The sequence below is a fragment of the Schistocerca serialis genome, chromosome 5 (genome assembly GCF_023864345.2).
Source record: "Schistocerca serialis cubense isolate TAMUIC-IGC-003099 chromosome 5, iqSchSeri2.2, whole genome shotgun sequence".
NCBI classification, from domain to species: domain Eukaryota; kingdom Metazoa; phylum Arthropoda; class Insecta; order Orthoptera; family Acrididae; genus Schistocerca; species Schistocerca serialis.
This window is the reverse complement of record NC_064642.1, coordinates 146885451-146912015: the sequence shown is the minus strand read 5'-3', so window position 1 is coordinate 146912015 and position 26565 is coordinate 146885451. Positions and strand designations below refer to the sequence as shown.

At 43.8% G+C, this 26565-nt stretch overlaps 2 non-coding genes across 2 annotated transcripts; one reads left to right on the top strand and one right to left on the bottom strand.

The window, feature by feature from the left end:
• Nucleotides 1–4552: 4552 nt before the first annotated feature.
• On the top strand, nt 4553–4634 carry Trnas-uga (transfer RNA serine (anticodon UGA)). The gene has a single exon. It is a non-coding gene; the product is annotated as a tRNA-Ser (tRNA).
• A 20107-nt stretch (nt 4635–24741) lies between these two features.
• On the bottom strand, nt 24742–24823 carry Trnas-uga (transfer RNA serine (anticodon UGA)). The gene has a single exon. It is a non-coding gene; the product is annotated as a tRNA-Ser (tRNA).
• Between the last annotated feature and the right edge of the window lie 1742 nt (nt 24824–26565).

The window sequence follows — 26565 nt, the reverse complement described above, 5'->3', positions numbered from 1 at the left end:
GCAGCAGCGTGGTTCCAGACTGAAGCGCCTAGAACCGCTCCACCACTCCGGCCGGCATGTTGGCGGGCCACTTGCTTGGAGATTGCACTAGGATTCGTCTCAATGTCCTGTAGAACCCGGTCCTCTAAATCTGGTGTATGCACAGTCGGCGGCCTCCCTGCAGGTTCGTCTCTCTGAAAGGACCCATGGTCACACGAGTGTCCAAAAACAGCTCTAAATGTTTTGTGATGTCGTTGATGTCTGTGAGGAAAGTTATTCTGGTACAGCCGTGCTGCCTCTCAACCATTTACATTTGCTTGGCCGTAGGCAAACACCATCTAGATCTCACCATACATAAAACAAATAACACACACAACTTCACAATATTCAGGAAACCGATAACCACAAGCACAACCATTCACACACAACCTATCGAACCACCCGTTGACACACAAGCAAGCAAGCTTCAGATTCATGCTCCACAGATTAAACAGAACACCCATGAACGAACAGAAGTACACACAAGAACTAAACACGATAAAGACAACAGCATTAGAAAATGGTTATGATACCCATACGGCAGACAAATTAAATCGAAAAATATGTAGACAGAACAAAAATGGACATACCACACACACACACACACACACACACATACACACACAAGTCCTCACCCAACACAAAACACAAACAATGACCATACACAAGACACAACAGAGCAACAACACACATACAAAACGAAATGGCACATACTCACCTACAATAGCAAGACTGTTCACAAAATAGACAACATATTAAAGAAACAGGGACTCCAAATAGGGTACAGGAGAGAGAATAGAACACAAGAAACACCCACGGATAAATTTAACAGATCGGGAATATATGAACTCACATGCAACACTTTCCAGTCAGTGTACATAGGGCAGACATTGAGAAACTTCAAAACAAGATATTCAGATCACCCCAGAGCTTTAAAAAGCTGCCATAGCACATTTGCTGACCACCTAATAGCCCTCAATCACCAACCAACTACAATAGAAACAGACTTAAGAATACTAAAACCCAGCCATAGCCTATACAGCAAACTGACCCTTGAGGAAAACTTCCACATACAGAAGGCAGTAGCACACTATTTAACACATTAAAGGAACTTCACAAAAAAGACAACACAAACAGCCCCCCCCCCCCCCCCCCACACACACACACACATATGAGAAATCGAGACACGATACTCTGCAAGGACTCACCATTTTACACACAAAAGAAATACCACGTAAAAGACAACACAAACAGCTAAGAAGCATACAACACACACACACACACAAAAGTAAAATGTAATCAAAATGCAGATTTGGCGCCAGACTCACTGGTGAACAAATGAACACTGACTGGGCTGGGACACACAACGACCACAATTACAGTGTTTTGGTGAAATGCAAAGTGCTTTTACGACCTTTTTTGTGAAAATACGTGTTATATTTACGTGTGCTTCACAACACCTCACCATGATGCTGAGAATGAAACGGCTTGCCACACAGAAACGAACGTAAAAACGAATATAGACGCGAAATATCGCGACAAACTAAATTACGTTTAGAGCACAAAATGATATGTTAACTCCTAACAGAATTTCTCATCAACGTTGTTTGATTGCATATGACAAGCTCCTTGTAATGAATAATACACAAATGGTCCTGAAAAACTATGCAAACCGAGTGTAAAGGTATTAACAAAAAGAAACGAATTGTTTGTTTGAACTAAATATCCACATAACTTTGTAAAAATGTTCACATTACAGATTAAATGAAACAGAAACCCATTGATGATGGCACAGGATTGCTGAAACATGTTTGGGAACTTGGAAAAAACGGTGTTTAGCAGAACTGTCGGACCTTACATTCAACGATTTTAACTGCAAACATGGTAAACACAAGGAGCTGCAAATCCGAATGATGAAGATCTGGTTCTAGATCTTCCTCAGATTTCCCGATGGGTCTAGTACACCAAATGGCGGGCTTTTGGTGTCTTCAGGGACGCTACCGGGATGTCACGGTACTTTCTTCGCCAATGCGGAAAGCTCGCACAAGAGACATATTCGGTCACTAAGGTGCAACACTCCAGTAATCGCTGGCCTGACTTGCTATCCTACTAGCGTGCTATCAAGAAAGTACTACCTGCACGACATCAAAAGAAGAAGACCGAAATGACAACCATACGAAACTATCCAAAGATAACAGCCTGAAGATTGGAGGAACAACCAAGCGGCTAGCCTCCTCCAAATTCTGGGCAAATACGTGCCAGCACGATCTCACTGCAGCAGCAAAACAAACCTCTCGTCATGGTCGCTTGAAGATGGCTACATCTCAGCTTGCCGAAATATCACTCCACCGGAACGACGCTGAACGGCTGAATACTCGAAAACATTCCAAAATCATAGACAAAATTACCTCTTACTCCCCGACGCAGACTGTTTACTTTAACACCAACATTACTTAACACGTTCAATGTTTCACGTGGGATCACTCTGGTAACCATAACTGTAAACCAGATCACATTCACTAAGCGATTTTTTTTTTCCCACATCTCTTGAGCGGATTGTGTATTCTCCGTGGTTTGGAAAGGTAACGAAATCTGCGAGCAATCTGACTCAGTTCAGTGGTTTGTGGAATCTCTCCGCACAGAAAATTCGGTCGCTTTTTCTTCTTTACGTCATGTTACCTGCGACCCAGTTAACACCAAATGACAAGCTGGTAAAAGATACTTAGTGGAGCCCCTTGCAGGTTTCGAAGTTTACTTACGATAAAGGTAAATATATGCGTCAACATACTCGTAGGAGATTTGTCCATTATTTAATACAGGTTTTCTGAATTTACCGAAGTTTTGGTTTTAATGACAAAAACTGCGTTACATGTGTCAAAATGCGTTAAATATGCCATGAACGTAAACATTAGGCTGCGCTACAGATCAGCCAGTTAATGCTATAATATTTATTTGGCGTTCACATTCGCCATCTCGCAACTAAATTATCATCTTCCAACCTAACGTAAACATTGGGATACGCGATAGATGGAGAGATTAATATGTCACCAGGACAGAGATTTCAGGCTTGGAAAGCGGCCGCAAGCTAACCTACAGAAAATAACGTGCCCGTTTATTAATTTCTTAACCCTTTCTTCAATATGACCCCACAAGTACATTGGAAATATAGAGGGTGTTGAGAAACAGTATGAAAAGCTTATTAGGGTGTTACAGGGGACGTTTTGCTCAGAAATAATCGTTAAGAATAACATTCGGTACGTTTCGCCTTTTCTGAGTTATTTAGTACTGAAGTTAGCCTGTCAGGTCGTACCGTGCGCAAAGTCAAGCAGCCTGCCAAAGACAGTGTCGCCAAACTGTTCTTCGTTTCCTCAAACCGAAAAAAGTGACTTTTGGTTACATAAATTAAATTTATCGCTTCGAAAAATGTTTTAACTGATAATGAGCATTTAAACAAGTGGCAACTCAGGGACCCATAGATGTCTGTGCATTACCGTATATTAGCAGGTGCAAGTGTTTGAATTTTCGCGCGCAATGCTCTGATTGCCTAACTCCAGTGCTAAATAACTGGGAAACGGCGCAACGTATCGAATTTTTTTCTTAGCAATTATTCCTCAGCACACCATCCCCTGCAACCCCCCTCAGAACCTTCTCATACTGTTTCTGATCACCCTGCAAAATTACCTTGTTTTCAAAACTATTACTTTAAAAAATGTGACTTTCTATCTCTGAGTCAGTTGTATCCAATGATGTTTTATTCATTTTTATACGAGTATTTACAACACATTAAAATTTATTCGTGGTTTTAGCACTTGGTATCACCGGGGTCAATATAACAGCAATTTTAATTGTTTGTTTGTTCTTGAACGTAACATTTATGAAAATGGCATGATGATCGTTGCGTTGAACAGCCGTTATATGAAATGCAACAATGAAAATATTATTTCTTGCTTATATCTGTACCTACTGTCAGGGTATCTTGCCTCAGCTGTTGTACCCTTCCAAGTACCATTGGGTCAATATGATTACATTAGGCGATTGTCTTCAAAGCTATTATTTTAAAAAAATATCACTTTCTCCTTCTGAGTCAACTGCATCCAATGCTAGTTTATTCAGTTTTATATTTACAATATATTAAAATTTATTCGGGGTTTTGCACTGAGTGCTACTGGGTTCAATATGATCACAATATAAATACCTTTATGTTTTTTTTTTAATATAACGTCTACGAAAACAGAATGATGACTAGATTAGATTAGAGTATATTAGATTATCACGTTGATCATATGCAATGTATGTTTTTATGTTAGTCCACTAAAATACTGCCAATATATCTCGCGTAAATTGCTTGGGGTACTTATGACCATAGTGGTACTCAGAAAAAAATAAAGTAAAATAAAATTCTCGTAGTAGGAGGATTAAATGTCAACAGCACAGATTAATTTATCTTCTGCTATTGCTCCCAAGTGAAGCAGAGTGATGGTAGACGGCGTGACCTGTTTGATAGATACCATAAACAAGTCGTTTCCCTCTGTCAGCTGCGGTGTCCGAGCGGTTAAGGAGTTGGACTTGAAATCCAATGGGTTCTACCCGCACAGGTTCGAATCCTGTCCGCAGCGAAAATTTTAATCAGTATATAAGTCAAGCAAACACAATGATATCATTCCTCTCAAACACAGAGATAAGCAAAAACGCACCCTTATACTAAATGGACCTCCTTCGTGTAAAGCCACGACACGTAACGTTGCGTAAGCTTTGAGAAATACTGTGAAGGAACTGATGAAAAAAAATGGTAAGGGAAAACAATTCTCCACTCCTGGTCAATTTTTGTTTACGACAGTTATTATTGTTAGTAATCCTCGTTTTGTTTTCCTACGTCACTTAATTAGTCTCCTCACATTAGCCACGCTCTGCGAAGTTTGCCCAAAATAATTGGTAGCATGGCATCTTGCAGGCGAGATACATCCCTGGCTTTCCTGCAACATAATTACTTGAGGCATTCTCTCTCTCTCTCTCTCTCTCTCTCTCTCTCTCTGCGTGTGTGTGTGTGCGTGTGTGTGTCTGTGTGTGTGTGTGTGTGTGTGTGTGAGAGAGAGAGAGAGAGAGAGAGAGAGAGAGAGTTAGCAGCAACTAGTAGACATACGGTCACACTCTTACACATGTGTCTGAACCACAAAGAATTGTGTATGAGTGCTTCGAGGATACTTACTCCGAGGTCGCGTACGTTGAGGACCAATGTAACCCTAAGTGAAAACTGCATACGATTTCTGCTTCATACTACTTACGTGGATGTTGTATGCACAGTCATTGTGTGGTTGAGAATAGAGACACGTTCAAAAGTAACCACTACTATAATAAGGTAACGATTTAAAATAAAAGCCTTGGTCCCCCTAGACGTCATTCTTTATATGCAAGGCCGTAGCTAACAGGTGCATGCAGAGAGCTCCTTTGCCTTACTAAAATACTGGTGGTGAATTATTTGCGGACGTCTGAGCGCATTACTCGTCGGAGATTTTAGTCGACCGTACGAAGGGCTGCTGCATATAGGAAAGCAAACAGCGGCCGCTGCCGAAATTTAGTGTGCCTCGAGCGGGCGTCACGGACAGCGAAGGGTCAGCGGCCGGCGGCTTCCCGGCCAGCGCGGAAGGTCCGCGCCGATGACCAATCGCGGCACAATTAAACCCCGCCACGAGCACCGGCGGCACATCAAAGGCGACGCCCACGCTCGCGCCGCTAACCCCCCACCTCCTTACCAACAGACAGCCCCCGCCCAGGGGCGAATCGGAAGTTCACCGACGCGCAACGTCGTGATCGATAATCTTTTCTTTTTCTTATTTTGTTGTCTTACCTCCAAGGACAGTTGATCCATCCGTAAATCAACGTGGATAACCTGAACAGAGCGATACAACATTGTGATATCCAAGTTTCTCCCGGCGTATACATTGACCAAATAACTTACAGGAATGCACAGAGCGACTTGGTCGACAATCGTCGATATTTCGACAGGAGCACAACATGCCATTTTCAAGGCAAAACTGCACCAAGCAGGTGCCGTGCAAGAGAATTTAAAATCTCGGCTTTCAGAGAAACTCCAGGAAGATAACACACACACTGTAATCACTAGCGCCATCACAAACCAAAGACAACCGACGTCAGAAGTTATCGATAGTGAAATTAATAATCAAGCGTGAGGTAGCATTAACTCTGTCCCTCTGTGACTAGGGAGAGAGCAGTGTTCCACACAGAACTTAAACAAAAACCACGATATCTATTTATAAGGTTACTTGCTAATTTAATTTCAACAGGTTCCTTAATAACTCTATCCCAACGGCTGGAAGTTTATGCCAGAAGCCCTGTGTTGTTATATTCCGTAGGGTGACGGGGATGTACAAATTAGTAAGCTAACATACTTTGCATACTTCCACTCTCTGATGCCATACGGAATAATATTCTGGGGCAACTCAACACTTAGGCAAAAGGTATTCACTGCTCAAAAGAAAGTAGTTAGAATAATGTGTGGGGTTCATAGTCGCACATCTTGTAGGCATCTGTTTAAAAGGTTAGGAATTCTTACAACTGCATCGCAGTACATTTACTCAGTAATAGATTTTTTTCTCAACAACATGGACCAGTTTAAAATCAACAGCGACATTCATGATTACAATGCCTGAAAAGAGAAAGACGTACACTATCCCTTTCTCAACCTATCTTTGGCACAGAAAGGGGTAAAATATACTGCTATAAAACGTTCTGATAAATTACGAGATGAAATAAAATGTCTGACAGACAGCAGTAATAGTTCCAAAAATAAATTGAAATCATACCTCCTTGACAACTCCTATACCATAGATGAATTATTGAGTATGAGTAAATAAATCTGGAGATACAATATATGCATTTTGTGCCATTTGCGTTAATGGGATAGATAACAGAAATATTTAGGTGTAACACTATAATGTAAACAAAAAAAAAGAAAAACTTGTTTCCTGTGCGCATTTCGTGTGCATTTGATACGTTCCACATCATAACGGTTTTCCGTGCTATTGGTCAATGGAATACGTAACTAACTAACTAACTGCCAAGACAATATTCTGCAATGGCCGATTTTCTCGGCTGTTACAGCTGTGTGTGTCGCTTTTGTTCAGTCACCTGTACTCCACACACCTGATTGCTTGACCAATACATGACATACCACAACTGCAAGGAATAGCATAGACACCTGCTTTACGCCAACTAAGATCATCCAAGGACCCTAATATTAGGTGGTGGTCGAAAACACACTTCACATCATATTGAGGAAAAATACGACCAGTCCTGTACGAAATGCTCCCTGCATAGTGCAAAAATATTCGATACAACATTCATTACTGACCATGTCCCATAGTTCCGATATCTAATCAAAATATAATAACAATAATAATAAAGAAATTCTACGCTGAAAAGTGTTGGGATTGTGCAAAGGCAAGACTCCTGATCATGTCTACACCTACATCTGTACTTTGCAGATCACAATGAAATTTAAGCACACTGGTAAAAGAATTAGTCACCCCCCCAAGAATCCGTCTAACACAGCCTCTAGCCTAGATAATGACCTCAGTTTGGCGAGCAAGACAGTAAACAAGTTTCTTCAACTATGACATATCCAGCTGGTGCTACCCGTTGACGTTTAGGTCTCGTAGAGTTATCGGGTGGTCATAAATAAAGTGCATCTATCACAGAGGTGCAGTGTGCGCTGTAATTATCGTATGCAGCGAAACTTGGTAGATGTTCTAAAGCGTTAATGCGGAACCAATTTACAGTGGAAAAAATATTAGTTCCAATTTTGGTCGCCACGTGCAAAGTTGACACTGTGAATGCAAGAAAGACGTATATTAATGTTCCCACGTGTAATGGATTAGATATGGGACGTGAGCAGAGAAGGCCAAACAAGTGGGGAAGATATAATGCCGATTTTATTATTAACTGCCGCTTACATAATTTGTTCAATATGAGCGCTAGAGACGTGGCCGAGATGCTGTATCCATAAGACAACGTGATCAACAGATACTCGCAGCTGTTCTGGTGGAACCTGAGAAAAGTATACCTATATACTGGCCTTCAGGTCGGGTAGAGACCAAATGTATCCCCAGAGTCAAAAGTCACATGGATTCAGATCATATGATGTTGCAGGCCACGCTCGGGAATGGTTGCATTAAGCACGTCTTCCACTGAGCGAGTGACATGAGGTCCTGGCCCAACACGCATGGAAACAGTGGTTGCAAACAGTTGCGCTCTTCCAGGGCAGGCCACATTCTGTATAAAGAGGTCTTGATAACGTGTAGACGTTACTGCACACCCGGCAGGCCATTTGAGTGTATTCTCCCCTCAAAGAAGATCTTTCTGCCCGCGTCCAGTTCCTAATCCATTACGTACGGAAATATTTATATGCGAGGGTTTGCCCAGAAAGTAACGCATCTAATTTTTTTCTCAGCGGAAAACAATGCTTCGAATTCAAAACGCTACGTATGTATTATCTGAAGTCTCCAGAGTGACCACGTCAAGTTTCCGTCACTTCCGGCAGATAGCGTGGCTGCAGGACAGTTTCAAAATAGCGTCTGTAGGTGACGTACTTTACAAGCAACGTGCTGTCATCGAATTTCTCACAGCAGAGAAAGAAACTGGGGAATGGTAAGCTCGTTCAAAGTCTGCTGTCGACAGAAGTACAGTTAGTCGCTGGGCACGGATGGTGAGGTCATCAGAAAGCGGTTCGGCGGAGCTCCACGATTTGCAGCGGTCTGGGAGACCATCCACGGCTGTCACACCTGACGTGTTACAGCGAGCTGCTGTTGTCATTCGCGAGGATAGACGCATTACGACTCGGCAGTTAGCACTGCATCTGTCAATCAGCAAAGGAGGTGTGGATGCAATTATTCGCACTCTTGGATATTCAAAATGTGTGCGAGATGGGTCCTGCGATGTCTAACGCTGCATCACAAAACGCACAGAAAAAACTTTTAACCTGATTTGGGCAATTAAAGGATGACATTCGTTGAATACATTTTGAGGACGATAAGGAGGTGATTCACACAGTGACACACTGGCTCCGCCCGCAGGACAAGGATTGGTACCGAAAGGGCATAAACGCCCATGTTTCGTGCTGGAGGAAGGTCATAGAACCGGAGAAGATTACGTAGAAAAATAGGATGTCCAAATAAAACACCATTCTTTCGTGTTTGTAATTCTCATTATTTTCAATAAAGAATTGTTGAGGAAAAACAACGCGGTGCATTACTTTCTGGGCAACTCTTGTATTTCTTTATTGCATTAAAAAAAAAATGTTCAAATGAGTGCGAAACCTTATAGGACTTAACTGCTAAGGTCATCAGTCCCTAAGCTTACACACTACTTAACCTAAATTATCCTAAAGACAAACACACACACCCATGCCCGAGGGAGGACTCGAACCTCCGCCGGGACCAGCCGCACAGTCCATGACTGCAGCGCCTAAGACCGCACGGCTAATCATACGCCGCTTTATTGCACTCATAGCGCCACATTTGCACCTGGTGGCTAAAATTGGAAATATGTTGTGTACAAACGGTAGTAGCATCAACTGTACCCCAAGTTAGCGGAAGAAGAACTGTGACGTTGTCGACATTCATAAAGATAACAAGATTACTGGTGAACGTATTGAGCGCGTTACACAACGTAATTACTTAGGGACAATACTAAGAATCGATATAAAATGGGACCACTTCAATTAAGTTTCAGGAAATATGAAAGGAAGATCTGTTGGGACTGTTCTGGGGAAGTACACTACACTTGTAAAGGAGATCGCAAACAAGACGCTACTGCAATGTTCGGAATCCTTTTCAAGTAGGCATGACAACAGCCATCGAAAGAATTCAATGATGCATTGCTTGGAATGTAGATGCATGAAAGTATAACAGATCTGTTCGGGAAACGTAAATGGTAAACTCTGGAAGAAAAAGCGTCTTGGTTCTCTCGAAACTTTGGTGTCTGAATTTAAAGAACCATTACGCCACCATCGTACGCAGGATGTTCCAGAAGTGTTGCGACATACTTCGGAAGGGTTTAAAAAATGGCTCTGAGCACTACGGGACTTAACTTCTGAGGTCATCAGTCCCCTAGAACTTAGAACTACTTAAACCTAACCAACCTAAGGACATCACACACATCCATGCTCCAGGCAGGATTTGAACCTGCGACCGTAGCGGTCGCGCGGTTCCAGACTGTAGCGCCTAGAAGGGTTTTAGAGGGTGATCTGAGGGACTAATCGAGGACAGCGACCCGTGTCTGAAAACGTCATCCAACAACGCTACAGAGCTTCGAAGTTACAGGCGGTGAAGCCTGCCACTAGGCAACTCTTCAGCAGCAAACGTGAGTTTGCAGGCTTACGGACAGTAGGCGGAACGTCTTGCAATGTTGTTTATTATTCAGAGATCGTGACTGTTTGCCACGATCGTCAGAGGAGAAGATTGAGCTTGCTGCTGTGGAGACAGGTCTTATCTCCTACGAATGCGATGCTCTGTTGCCTTTGTGGATGACGGTTTCGGACACAGTTTTCCATTTGCAGTTTATTTTTCTCCTGTATACCAAAAAACATTTTATATTTTAGAAGGATCCAGGACAAAAATAAACTGTAGATGGAAACCCGTGTCCGAAACCGTCATGCACCAACAGAACATCGCATTCATAGGAGACAGGACCTGCACCTGCAGCAGCTAGCTCCATCTTGTCCGCTGGGATCGTGGCAATCAGTCACGATCACTGAATAACGAAGAACATTGCGAGAAGAGCCGTCAGCGTAAAAAGTGTCGCTTACTGACCAAGGGGTCGCCTAATTGCAGGCACAGGCGACAAAATCTTCGACACGGCGTTGGGTGACGCTTTCGGACTCGATTTGTTCATCAAGACACGCTCTACAACACCTCTAATTCTGTGGCAACGTTTCTGCAAATTCTTGTATATCGCGCGGAGATCGTGAGAATAAGATGAGAGAGATTAGGACGAGTTCTGAGGCACAGAGACAGTCATCTTTCCTTTGCTCAATATGCGTATGGAACAGAACAGGAACCCGGTAGTGTTCCCCACGCCATGCATCATCTAGGTCACGAATTACTCAGGGTGATTCAAACAGGAGTTTACAAACTGAAGCCGGCCGCGGTGGTCTCGCGGTTCTAGGCGCTCAGTCCGGTGCCGCGCGACTGCTACGGTCGCAGGATCGAATCCTGCCTCGGGCATGGATGTGTGTGATGTCCTTAGGTTAGTTAGGTTTAAGTAGTTCTAAGTTCTAGGGGACTGATGACCACAGATGTTAAGTCCCATAGTGCTCAGAGCCATTTGAACCATTTTTTTACAAACTGACATGGCACATCGGGCGTACAGCAAGGGTCAATAATCACATAGGAACTGGGGGTTGCAAACGCCGTGAGAGGGCGCCACGATCACGGGAGGGCGTTGTTATACAAACATGGGCGGAGCGCACGGAGACAATCACCATTCACGCCATGATGGCGTTGGGAGTGACAAGGCTAGCTACACGTACCGCGAAATGGCTGAGATGCATTTGATTTATGGCGCGGCCATCTGCAGTGGAGGAGAAGCCGTGCGATTGTTTCGTGCGAAATATCCCGATAGAAAAGTGCCGTTCCACACATTATTCGGCGCCTGCATCGCCGATTGTGCGAAACCGATTCTTTCCCTGTGCCCAAGCCGGATGCTGGTCGCCGATAAACAACAAGGACAGTTGAGGCGTAAGAAAGCGTTCCCGAAAGGGTGTAGCGTGCTATGTCAACACGTCTACGAGATAAATCCCACGTCCCTAATATCCTCCAAACCTCCGTCTGGCGCATTGTACATGACGAAGGGCTGCATCCGTTTAATTTCCAACGCGTCTAGGCATTGTAACCAGCACACAGGATACGCACGATGGTTTCTGCAGGAATGCGCAGCAGACCGAAGCTTCACAGCGAATGTCCTCTTCAGCGACGAGGCTGCCTTCTCACTCGAGGATTTTATGAACACAACCTGCATACTTGGGTGGATGTTGTAATGGTTCTTTATTTACGTGGCCATTACGGCACTCCAACCCCTTTTCTCGATAGCAGTAATGTCAAATTACTTTTCTGCGAAGTAACAGACATTTTTTTGTGAAAATATTCACATTTGGTTTTATTAATGTATAGGTACTCCGATGTATGGATATATTACAGTGATACGGTTCTTGTGTGTATTCATTTCTGTGAGACTGTCATAATCTTTGACTTACTTGTAATCGTTATGGCGCGAATGCTCGCAGAGCTGTCTTTGTTTCACTTTGCAGAAGTTAAGTCGTTATTTCGCTTTGTAAAAGAACAGTCAAGTCTTGTGTTTGGTTAAAGTGGAAATTAAATATATGAAGATTGATACAAAACTGTTTTCTTGATTATGTGACAGTTAAGAAGAAGTATATGTGAATTTACAAGAAGTTTAATAAAAATGTGGATTGTGAACACCAAGTCAAAAATTATTTCTACCATACCACTGTTCTGATCTGGGATTGTTTGATCATTAAGAATTTCCTGAAAAACGCATTTATTAGGTCCTCAAATATTACTAAAATACAGATCCGGACCTTCTAGTAGTCAAAGTGGAATCACCCTAGAATCAACAAGATGAGCCATAACAACTTCGACGAAATCTATGTTGGAATCCATTCAAGATAAGTGCCAAAATTAATAATTTTTTTTACAGTGACTTCATTATTTGCACACCGACGATACCATCCATAGTCAATAACTTTGTTGTTGCCCGATAAAGCGAACATATGCTGTTGACAAACATTATTAATCTGATTACTAACCTACTTTGCAAGTGGTAGTATTGTTAGAATGTGAACCCACATGCTACCCATACGCATGCGCCACAACTTAAATTTGCCCAAAACGTGTGGGCTGGCATCGTCGGAGTCTGCTTTATTGGGCCGTACATTCTCCCGGGCCGACTTGATGGTCACATGTATTCCTGCGAGATGTTCTGCCGGACTTACTGAATCGCATTGGACGGAGCCTACGCGCATTTCAGCAACCCATGTGGGATCAACTGGAGGCAATCTTACCCGTCCGCTGGGTTGGTCGCTGTGGGCGAGTCGCGTGGCTTCCACGATCACCCGATCTTTCCCAATCAATTTTTTCCTGTGGGGGTATCTGAAAGACCTTGTGTATGAAACACCTGTTGCATTTCCGGAGGTGGCTGGATTGTTGCACGCTCATTCTGTGTCTTGCTGCTGCTCAGGCAACTGCATTGAACGCCGCCAACATGCCGTACAGGAGATATCGACGTCGTCGTCGCACAACAATGTACAAAAATATAGAAAACATTGAACTTACTACAACATCAGGATAAAAGAAGAATCGCATCCCAGTGAAGAGTGTCGCAGCCCACGCCCTCGTCGATGGACCTGCTGTATTTCTTGGATGTTCTCTTAATTTTAGCCTTGATATCAACGACACTTTCTCACATGGAAATGGATGGTTCACTGTTGCTATGGTGAGAGGTGGTAGTGGAGTGTCTAGTGTTCCTGGACTTGAACGTTTTAATGATAGAGATGTTATTGCATATCGTACCTACCATATGTTTGAAATGGATGTCTTCGAGATAAACCAGTTATCTTTGAGAGGGTGCGCCGTTCAACGCAGCGTCGATCTCAGGTGCGCCTCGATGCATCTGGACAAAACTTTGAGCATCTCCTGTAGTTGGCCTCGATTTGCAGCATGTGACTAAATAACTGCAACGCCATTTAGTAGTCCCGTGTGGCCTTTGCGACCCTCGATTCCTAAGCGATTACTGATCCTTGTTGTATGTCCGATGTCCCATGTCAGTTTGTAAACTTTTTTTTTTAAATCGACCTGTATATGTAGACGTAGACGTACTTGTGCTTAAACGGTACCCGCTATGAGGCTAAGTGGCAATCCGTGGTCAATAAACTCTTCGCACGGCACGGTGACAGAAACGTGAAGCCCGCCGTCTTCTGATCTAGCACAGCCCAATTCAAAGGTCGCGGCCGAGCGACTTGCTTAACACGTAGCCCATCGCTTCGCGAGCACGGAGCAAATGGGTGTCAGGGGAGGATATTGATCTGAATTCAGCCGACGTGCGGCTGTTCATGTCATCACGAGCACCAGCGCGTCGCCCTCGTCTTTCCATTAGCTTATGCAAGAGGCTGCAGCCGTCTGCCTGTTTATTCTTCTGCAAGAGTGACGCAGAAGGCGTCTCGTCACAGACAGGTGTCAACGAAGCGGTCCTCAGTCGCGTTGTCTTGAGCCATTCAAGTGGCATCGATACAGGAACCAACTGCAATCTTAAGCTGCGAATCAGATGAACACCTTGATAAGATTCCTCAGTGGAAAGCCTCGTGAAAATAAAAATTAACGTAACTCGTTTTAAAGAGATCGGTTTCGCCAACTACCAAATCTATATCGCCGCCGGCCGTAGTGGCCGAGCGATTATAGGCGCTTCAGTCTGGGACCGCGCGACCGCTACGGTCGCAGGTTCGAATCCTGCCTCGGGCATGGATGTGTGTGATGTCCTTAGGTTAGTTAGGTTTAAGTAGTTCTAAGTTCTAGGGGACTGATGACCTCAGCAGTTAAGTCCGATAGTGCTCAGAGCCATTTTAGGCGAACGTCTGCTCGTAACGTGCACCGCGCCACGGACGCTGGGAGAAATATTATGCTAAAGAGGATGTTCCATTCGGCTTCCAGCGGACCTGTGATGGTAACCGAAGGCACCATGACGTCTTTGAACTACTTGAATATTTTTATGCTTAGTCTTCATCCGTTCATGCATGATATCTTTCCCGATGAAGATGGCACCTTACATTGGGATAACTGTCGGTATCACAAAAGCAGAATCGTGCCACCTTGGTGTGAGGTACGTGACAATGAATTCACGTTAAGTTCTCGGCCAGCGAATTCACCTGATCTCAAAAAATGGTTCAAATGGCTCTGAGCACTATGGGACTTAACTTCTAAGGTCATCAGTCCCCTAGAACTTAGAACTACTTAAACCTAACTAACCTAAGGACATCACACACATCCATGCCCGAGGCAGGATTCGAATCTGCGACCGTAACGGCCACGCGGTTCCAGACTGTAGCGCCTTTAACCGCTTGGCCACACCGGCCGGCCCACCTGATCTCAACTCGATGGAACACATGTGGGTTGGTATCTGTTGCTTCCTACGAAACAAGCAGCTGCACTGGGTTTTATGTTGGCTGTTAACGACGAATACGTACAAGCAAAAGTATGCCCCGTTACGATCGAACATTCGGCAACCACGTCTGCAGCAGATACAGAGTTTTCAAAGTTACGACCATCCTTGGGTCGGTACTTCTGAAACGTTTGATACATTTTGCAGCCAACGTTCTTTGTTTAGAGAAAGTCTCGTCATAAAATCTGTATAAAACGATGGTTTTCCGTATAAACTGGTCATTTTCAAGCTCTTCCGACTCTTTGTTTGTAAGGTGCTAAAAAGTACGGACAGATTTGTAAATATTGCCTTACGTGAAAAATGGCACATAACTTTCCGATTTCTTTCAACATCATCCGTAATTTTTAGGGCAACTTTTCGATGTGTAACGACCTGCTCCTTAAAGTTAATGCGCCGTGCGCTAGGTTGTGAGACAGGGAGGTGAGCAAGGTGCGGATCAAATTCGTGCGTCGGATTAACGACCAGTGACTAAAGTGACTTTTCATTTTACGTGGTTTTTCACGCTCGTTTAGCCTAATGCTGGGCTTGTCGTCAATGCCTACCTCAGAGTATACGATACACAAATAATTAGTATACGATAAATTTGTCAAATCTTTAGCAGTCTCTGGACGACATGACAAACGCTAGCAAAAAGAGATATCCTCAACAGTAGCAGCCCTGTCACCTTACTTTGAGGAACATAGAACACTATTGCCGCTTCTGACGATGCCTTGCCATCAACAAAAATGCAGCGAATTCTATTGCTCAGGAAGTGTTCAGTCGAAAAACATACCTTCTAAGACACAAGAATACTAAAGGTATCCTCACGGTATGCCATGGTATTGCCACAACGAACTATCTCTTCTTATCTGTTTCCTTACTTAGTGAAATTTATTTTCGGAATAGTCCCCGTAAATCGTGAGGGGGACAGTTGGATACGAGACACTTTACTCACAGAGACATTTAGCTTTTAATCTTCTCGGCATCTCACTCGCTAAATATTCAAACGGCGGATGGAACAAGTGCAGTGGTGATAGAAAGGGAAGACATGGCCTTACTGCTATGTGTCTCCAGGGGAGACCATGCGCGGAAGAAGAGCTGCGATATCCGAGTCACGAAGCGGCTTTATCACGCGCTATCTAGAAGACTAAGACTCTACCGAAGGGGAAAGTACAGCGGCGGGAGGAAGCAGCCAGTTGTGTTTGCTGTAAGACAGTTGGAAGCGAGTGGCCGAGGATGAGATAGCGCCGCGCGTGAGTCACGTGTGCCTCGCCGGGCGTTGTCCACGGCTGTAGCATTGGTGCGCCTGAGTCACGAACCTCTTACAGGCCTACAACCAATGCCTGCGTGCCGCGGACGTAGCACTTGCCACGACTGCGACAAAGTTGTCAGTAGAGAGAACGTGTTTGGCTGTCACACCCTAGCTGCGGCTCATCTAAACATATACTGCCCAAGATACTCTACAGTGCATGGCAGAGGGTACATCGTACCAATACTGTCGATTTTCTTTCTCATTCTATTTGCGTGTTGAGGGGAGGAAAGCTGACTTCCTGTACGCCTCTGTGCCTACCCCAGTCTCTTTTAACCTCATGACCGCTACGCGAGATATACGATAGTGCCGTCATACTGGTCGCAGTGTGTTCTTCGAGTACAGGTTCTCTAAATCTACCGAACAATGTTTCCCGAGAACTGCGTCGTTCCTCTTCTCAGAATACCCATTTCAGTTCCGCGAGAATTTCTGTTACACTTACGCGTGGGCTTTTTCGACCTGTTATGAACCTTGCAGCGCGTCTGTCAGTTGCTTCCATGTCTGTTTTCATTCTTGCGTGACAAGGGATCGTAACTCTGGAACAATGGAATTGGTCGCACTAGCGCCTTGCATCCCATTTCCTTTACAAGTTGTGACGTAATCAAGCCTAATGAACAGTGTGGGTTCTCTGATACCAACGGCTATCGATAATTTCACTTGCAAGACAATAACCTCGCACAAAACTGTTTATACGAAAATTTCATATTCCATGCATTTACTGCTTACATTTTATATAACCAGAACATTTTGAAGTTATCTGACACGAAACTAAGTAAATCTATTTTCCACTAAAATTTGAGAAATTCATGCGAAGAATATGAATGAGTGAAGCAGTCGATTGAGAATTCTTAAATATAGAAGCATAAAGGAACGAATTATTATTATATGTTAAAAAAAAAGATTCCTCCAGCTGTATTAAGTGTTGGTTTTACTGGCAACTAGTTTCGATGTTGTTACAACATCATCTTCAGGCCCATACTTGTTGACAGCAACCGTATGTGTCTGACAGTAGTAGTCAGTGGCGAGATAGGCGTGTTCCATGCGGAAGGCAGGTAGTAACTGATATATCAGGTATAACACCAGTCAGGAGGGCCTGTGTAAGGAACAATATTTTGAGGAAGCTCACAGCCACCACCTGGGGAGCTTGTCCTCACGTTCTGAGAACTTCTGTTATTGCTTAATGTGTAAGGTGCGCAGTACATCTCACATATGTGGAGTACGTCTGCTCGCACCAAACAGGTTGACACTACAGTCAATGAGACTGTTCAGATCTTGTCAGGATGTATGAAGCCAACCCCAGTGACAAATTCTACCCGGTTGTTGGAATAGCAGGCACTGTGGGAAGACGGCAAAGTAGATCAATAATCCCCGTCATCCGCTGCACCATCTTCAATCTGCAGTCTGTCGATTGAAAGCTAGAAAGAATTGTATCGCTAGGACTCAGCCACTGGAGTGAACAACAGGTCGAATCACGTCGTCGGAAGGGCAAGCTCCCCCCGGATGTCCTGCAAAGGAAGAGCTTTCCCCAGGAAACCATCAACCGTACCCTGTTTGGAGATCGTTCAGTCTTTTTAGCGTGGGCGCGTCCCGTTGAAAGACTGACCTGGAAAAGTGGGGCATCCTCCCAGCTGAGGTGTACTGCAAGTGCGGAACAGTGTTAGAGCTGGGCCACTTGCTCACAAGTCCTCTGCTGGACGACCTTGCACAACAGTCTTGATCGAGGCAAATAACAAGGCCGTCGGAGTTGCTGCGTTCTTGAAATACTAACCGGATACGGAAAGGAATGAGCTGGTGTCACATTAATATCGCCAGATCACAATAGACTACAGCAGAGGACACTAAAAAAGCGGAGAAACACACAATCGCTGGAACGAAAATGCCGGTCCCCTGGAATTACGGCAGACAGACAGTATGGCTGCGTTGCCTGGCAAATCTCGAGAGAGAGATTCAGCCGCCTAAATGGGAAAGCGTTTCAACCTTCGCGCATAATAGCGTCTTTGCTTCGCCAAGTGCAAGAATTGTTTTTTTTTTAAATGTATCCCTTGTGTGAAGGTGATTTTGATGGTTGCGTCAGGTTTGTGCTGGGGATGATGATGGGGGTACCTGCACGTAATCTACTCCTGTAGATAAGCGCCAAGGAGTTCACCGAGCACAAGGTTCCCATTTGACAGAGGAATCACCGTCATTAGTGCCTCATGCCCTCATGACACAAGACACTGCCAAGTGACTTAAAGTTAAATCCAAGACTTTGGCGCAAAGTCTGGTAACAGAGAACTGTTCACTTCCGCATATCCCCCTCTTGCCTGCTAATATCAGCGGTGAAAATTTCTCTCACCACCAGGATTAGAACTGAACATCGTAGAGTCGAGGGTCCAGCGAGATCGTTCGTTAGGGTGCTCGGCTACGCAGTCGAGTGCTCCAGGCTACACCTGAAGCAATATAGGGAAACCGAAGGAACTACAGTGGAAAATCGTCAGACATGACTCTTAACTCTCTTCCTACTGAATGCGTGTAGGGGACGGTTCTGGTACCCTTCCACACAGATAGGCTACGGGAAAATGACCTTGATTGACGCCATCTTAAAGATGAAAGCCAGGCGTCAATTATGCTCTGACTCTTAGCGTGGCTTGATGTGGCAGGTCCCTCCAGATTTTCATATGCCACAGTATAACTGTAAATGGCAGTTAAGCAAAGTAATCTACATACCTAACACTTTCACATGAATTACAAAAGTATAACGATTGCTGTGGCAAATGCGAGGTGCGAACACTCTACTCAATTAAAGCTGTCCAACGTAAATTTAATTTCCTTCTCTCACTCTGTGTGCTTGCCATTGTGTGTGTGTGTGTGTGTGTGTGTGTGTGCGTGTGCGAGCAATTGAGAGAGAGAGACAGAGAGAGATTGGGGACGTGTGCGTGGCGAAATGACTGCTCAGTTTCGGAGCTGTAGATTCCGTAACACCAATCGCCTCGAGATGACATTTTTGTGGCTACAAGCGGTACGGTATAAGGAAACGGTTACTGACTTGTTATGAGCTGCAGAATGCAGGTGAACTTTCTTTTTTCCTTTCTGCGGTTTGCGGTTTGTGGCTTCACGCCTTGTCGGAAATCATCTCATATCGTCCATCGCCTTGCTCACATGCTGTTCATTGGATGAGAAACGGTTTATTGGTACAAACATTAGAAGACAGTCCGTAGTCCCCCTCCCCCCCCCCCCCCCCCCCCCCCCGGATCAAAGCAACATTTGTCGGCGAATGGGAGCAAATTTAAGATTCAGGTTTGAGTATTCGAAAAAATTGCACGAGTTATTCTCGACTTCACGGAAGCTAAATTAAGGCGCTCAACTGAATTATGAAGTTTTAATACTTTTTGGGTAGCATAGTTGTGCAAGGAGAACTGTCATCACCATATGGTGTGAAAAAATAATGCGAGTGTTATTCATTTTTCGTCTGACGTGCGCTCTCGAAGTCATATTCACTTGCCAATTTAATTTGGACGACGATAAACGTTGATGATGTACTGCGCCAAGTAGATAGTACTATCGAATTGCATAACTGAAAAGCAGTTACATGACATTAATTTCAATGTTGTTTTGAGGTGTCTTGCCGAACAAGAAATAAAAATAAATCCCAATTGTTGAAGATCAGGAGTACAGACAGACATCGACGGACCGATAACGTCATTTAATGTAAGCTGTAGGGGAGGAAAACTGAAAATGAGGAAGAAAGGCAGGCCTGATGAAAGAAAATCGGCATTTGTCTAGACTTAGATTTTTCATATAGTTCCAAAAAATCAAACCATCCTTAAAAATAGCATACAGCGAAGTAACAAACTTTAATTTCGTTACTTACGTTTTCAATGTATAATCCGGAAGTTTTCCGTTGACTTTGTAGTAACGTTGGTTACAGTCGCTCGAGAAAGTAGGCATTGACCTAATATGACAAGCAGTGACGTACCTGTAAGTCAAAAGTATTCAGTATCTTCTCACTCCACTATGAAAGCCTTATTGAGTTTTTTTTTATCTACCTTCCTCAACAATGGCTAAACACAATGCGAGTCCTTCACCTCAAAAAATATTGTCGAGCATGGTACTAAAGATATGAAAGTTCTAGATACATTTCGGAATACTTAGAGTTCACAATTGCTCCAGAGTCTCTTTTCCTGTGATATCATAGGTTGTTACCGCGTACGTTCCTACACAACCCGTCTGCGAGAAGCAAGAGCAATTAATAAACAACTAGCTACTAACGTGAGCCGGCCGGCGTGGCCGAGCGGTTCTAGGCGCTACAGTCTGGAACCGCGCGACCGCTACGGTCGCAGGTTCGAATCCTGCCTCGGGCATGGATGTGTGTGATGTCCTTACGTTAGTTAGGTTTAAGTAGTTCTAAGTTCTAGGGGACGAATGACCTCAGAAGTGAAGTCCCATAGTGCTCAGAGCCATTTGAACCATTTTTTGAAATAGCATGAAATTAAAACTGATAGGTAATCATTATTTCATTAACAGTACTATCCTGATATTGTGAATGGCTACATGGTGCCGACGATCATTACGTAGATTTATTTAGTAAACGAAAAGCGACTAATGCAGAACGCATGTGCTAATTTCGTGTAAAAAAATAATGGCGGTTTTTCCGAAATGTGGCATTAGGGGTCCCAATATTATTATATCATATCCTTATTCTTTTTTGTAACCAATGATCGTAGTTTCAATGCTTATGGATGTACCTGAATTGCTTGTTAGGCCGCTTCTTAGTCATTCGTACAGGAACGTGATCCCAAGTAGGAAGTTTCACATCAGCGCACACTCTGCTGCGGAGTGAAAGTTAGAAGATGGGAGACGAGGTACTGGCAGAAGTGAACCTGTCCGGAGGGAGCGTGTGTCGCGCGCTTAGGTAGTTCAGAGCATTTTTCCGCGAGTTCGAGTCTCGGTCCGCCATGCAGTTTTAATGTGCCAGGAAGCTTCAATTAATACTCTGTTCGAGATATCGTAACAATGCTTTTGACAAAAGGTAGCGCTCTTACAGGTGAGATTTTTCCTTAATAGAAAAATCTGTCGATACACTGAAACTAGATTGACTTCTCAAGTCAAAAATTGTGCTTTTTAATGCTGTTTGATAGCCCCCAGGAGGTGGAATGTACTGAATAAGCTTGTTAAAAGCTGCAACGAAATAGATCGCAAAATTTCTGGGAAAAATTCTAAATCCGAGACAGAAGTCTGTGAGCACAGTGCACTTACGCAATGTTTACATGATAATGAAGGTGAAAATGCGCTCCAATGGGAACAGTAGCAATCCACTTCCTTCTTATTGCGTAAGCTTTCGCTCTAGAGACTAATAATCGCTATATCATTATATTACCTTTTCCTCGAGAACTTGAATGGCATTATAAAATAGTTTATTTCTCTATAAAATCAGAGGCGTATCAACATCCCGGTAGGATTATTGCTTCTCAAAAACATCCTTTCTGCATCTCGAATCGTCTATGAACTTCTACGGACGACGCTGTTGTTTGGGCGGTCCTGTTAATCTTCTTCCGTTTTCCAACAGTCACTTGGGTCAAATTTATACAATAGTTAGCTGGTGAAAGGATCTCAGTGAACTATACTCGAAGAGATGTCGAAGATATCGTTGTGACTTACAGAATGACGGGCTGAGGGAAAAACGTACTGAAACCTAACGAAAGATTAAATCTGAACTCTGGACCTAGCTTCTCATGGATATCGCTCTTATTGGTAGAACAGTGCAGGAACTGAAGCTTCAGTGTGTCAGTGCCTCTCCTGCTTTCGTGATAAATTCTCTTGCATGCGTTCCTGAACGATTAAGCGAGGAAAAGTAATCGATGGAGAACATCTCAGTCGCAGTCAACGTGGTTTTCAGCATGAATATTTCACTTTTCCGAGAAATACACTGAGTATTATATGGGCTACAGAATAGACAATGACAAGCTCGGACTGCTCCGTAATCGCGCCGTTTTTCCATTTCCTTTTCGGCGCTGCTGTAACTCCCGCATTCTGTCGGAACTGTATGTTTTAGGCGTTCTAGATTCCTATCGACGCGAGCTTTCCAGCGAGTTGGCGTTTTCTGTAATTCCGAGCAAATTTACGAGTCATACGACACGACATCTTTTAATATTTTCTAATTTTCAGTTTATTTTTATTGCCTCACTTAGGGTGCCAGTAGCACTACTCAACCTCTCCACGCTACACCGATTTATAACTTTACGTGTAGCTAATTCGTAGCACTCATGCACATTAGCCTACAGCGGTACGATGACGTCACATAGAATACAAAAACTGCTCGATAAACATGTACAGACATGGTTTATCCGATGAGGGCTCAACCATCGTTTACACATTAGTTGTCTCGTAGCTACAGAGATTCAAATCTGATGGTATTTTGTCACACAAGGAAGTTCGACCAACACGCGGATAGACCTTCTCACGTCAAAAATTGCCGTAGGATGTTTACGGGCCCTATTTAATAGCTAATTTACTAAGTGACGTCTGGTTATTAAGAAATTGTGAACCTGAGCTCACGCTTCCCATCTGTAGCTTGCGTAAGCAACAAAAAAGAAGAAGAAATAGTAAATGTGAGTTAGTGAAACATGGCTGTGTCCCTCTTGGGTAAGATAAGAGTAGTTCGGTGCTGGCCGTTTTCATAGAACGCTATCTCGATCCTGAGATGGTCGTTAACGAGCAGATGTGGACGGCAAGACAAATCTAATCGCAAGAGGCAAAAGAAAACAAAGAACGTGCAGCGATTTAACAGCGACGACAAACTCCACAGTAAGACAATAGCGACAGTGATGTAGCTACCGAGAGATACTGATTTTCATCATGTTCTTCGGACGGTCATCTTTCTCGGAATCATCGCTGCTACTGTTGTGGTACTGAAAGGGACAGAAAGCATTAACCGGCAGATATCAGATGGCCTGTTGCGTGGGCAGCGCTCAGAGAACAGAGCCACGGACAGGAACGGTTCCGTTTCCCACACAGCCATGTCTCGACCTGGCAGGCCTTGATGTGCAAAAAAAATCCAAGACTGAGTTCTCCGTTATGAGGAACGTATGGTCCGGAATCAATATTTAGATTTTTGGTAGCGTACGCAACTTACGCCTTATAAGTAGTGACGTAAGCTCTTAATAGTTGTTCAGACTGACAACCATTATTCTCAACGCTGGAATTTTAAAGATGAATCAGTACTTGACGTGCTCTCTTCAATATCTGAGGTATCTCTTAAATCCCGAATGAGATTTACACTCTGCAGCGGATTGTGCGCTGATATAAAACTTCCTGGCAGATTAAAACTGTGTGCCGGGCCGAGACTCGAACTCGGGACCTTTGCCTTTCGCGGGCATGTGCTCTACCAACTGAGCTACCCAAGCACGACTGCCGCGCCGTCCTCACAGCTTTACTTCTGCCAGTACCTCGTCTCCTGCCTTCCAAACTTTACAGACGCTCTCCGCTGCAGAGTGAAACTGTCATTCTGGAAACATCCCCTAGGATGTGGCTAAGCCATGTCTTCGCAATATCCTTTCTTTCAGAAGTGCTAGACTTGCAAGGTTCGCAGGAGAGCTTCTGTAATGTTTGGAAGGTAGGAGACGAGGTACTGCCAGAAGTAAAGCTGTGAGGACACAGCCGAGTCGAGCTTGTGTAGCTCAGTTGGTAGAGCACTTGCCCGCGAAAGGCAAAGGTCCCGAGTTCGAGTCTCGGTCCGGCACATAGTTTTAATCTGCCAGGAAGTTTCATATCTCTTAAATATCTGACTTGTCAAATAATTTAGTTTTTCGCTAAGGTTTCATGAACCAAAACAGGTGCAGCCTCCAGGCACGGATCCACGAACACTCGAGACCTTGAAGCGTCTGAAAATTTCCGACCATTGACACCTAATTTCAATATACTCAATACTGCAGGATTCTCTATAGCATCTATATTTTTTGTCATAATATTTTGGAACACCCAATTTACAGCTTGCCGTAAAGGCTTCTGAAACAATAGTGTTGTGTCTATTGAATACAAAAATAGTTGCTTACTCAGCACAGGATATTCATTTACTGCGCAGTTTCTCGATAATTACGACAGATTAGTGAAATCTCTAACTTCACGTTTTCAAGAGGGCTGCTTGTTTCATTTTCCGCAAATTATAAGTTCCTATGCGAATGTTGTAAACGTACACGACAATTAAAAATGTTCGCTGCGGACAGGATTCGAACCTGTGCGGGCATAGCCCATTGGATTTCAAGTCCAACTCCTTAACCACTCGGACACCGCAGCTCCCTCCGGGCTGCCTGCCCCAGCAGGAACATTCCCGGCAGATCAACGAGATAAACACACCAACGATTGAGTTTACTTAATCACGTAGCCCAAGAATAAACATTGCAATCAATAGGCGGTCTAAAAGGATGTCGCCAACTGTTTCGGTATGCAGGCCTATGTCGGTAAAGGTCCATATAGTAGCAACAAATTATCTGAAACATCCGGTACTGCCGGGTATAGAGGTAACGTATAACGAATACAACGGCCTCTCGATACACGAGCATTCCTTCAAAGTCTGGTCTGTACATCCCGTGTAAGGTTATGAGTTACGACGAGAAATAGTCCAATGTAAACCTTACTGTATGTTTCTCGTCGCTACTATTTACAAGAATGTAAATCTCCAAGAGCCTGTCTGTTCGACACAAGTCCTCAATGGAACCTATATCAACGATTATGAGCTTGATGCCATGGGAAAGTGCGCAATTTGTGTTAAATATCTCAGTAACATTTCCATTGCAACACTGTGTATTTTTATGATTTTTTTTTCAATTGGTGACGAGCCTTTCGACTAGACCGATGTCGTTTTCACATCCATCTATACAGTGCCATTCTTTCCCTCTATGCATACTGAATAGCAATGTGAGTGCTGGATAGCAATAGATTTCTTGTGTTAAAAAAGATGTTTTCGTCTGTGCCACTCCGCTCACAATGGATTCCTTACTTCGGTCATCTGAGGTGGCATTGCTTCCGAGGTAGGAGAAGAAAGTCCTAAGACGCTGAAACAGAAGGCGAAAAAAAAAAAAGAAACGCACTTTATAGTTACGGACAGCACAGTGGTTTTATCCCAGAGAGTGTGCCACTCATTTCTTCGGCGATGTCAACTTTGTAACAACGTAGGCGGTACGAATTTCGAGCATTTTCTCTAAAAAAAAATGGTTCAAATGGCTCCGAGGACTATGGGACTTAACATCTGAGGTCATCAGTCCCCTAGAACTTAGAACTACTTAAACCTAACTAACCTAAGGACATCACACAGATCCATGCCCGAGGCAGGATTCGAACCTGCGACCGTAGCGATCGCGCGGTTCCAGACTGAAGCGCCTAGAACCGCTCGGCATTTTCTCTAAAAAATTCTGTTTTGAAAAAAAGAATGTTTAAAATATAATTTCTATTTTCTTTTTTTTTCAGTGTCTTAGTTCACGCTTGCTGATCTATTGTGAGTGTTCATTGATGCTTTTTGTACATTAGCAAACATTATATCACGTGACGTTTAATTTATTAATTATAACATTGCACATTACAGTACCGCAGATTGATCATCTTACTGCATTAATGTTCCCGCAGTACTGCTTATTATCTTAACAAATTAACGATGTTAGGGCACTTGCAACGTAGATGAAGTAAACGTCGCATAAAATTCGCGTGTAACGTAACAATATATGGGCAAGACTGTAAAGTTTGTCTAGTTCTGACTATTCAGCTGAAACCATTATGTTCATCTAGTTTAATTAGTAATTAGTCTCCTTCGCACAACAGGTAATTAGAGCTGCCAGTTACTTTAAACGCATGCACTTCTACGTGCCCGTCACTGATTGGCTATCGTTTTAAGGTCGTAGCTCTAGAGTGGTGCACTTCCCACGTATGGTAGCGACGTCCGCTGAGGAATGGCTGCGAGCAGCTGAGGAGGTGAAGCTAGGGAGGAACTCCTCTCGCGTTCCTGGCGGGTCACGCGATCCATCGTCTGCGGTCTGGCGTGCGGC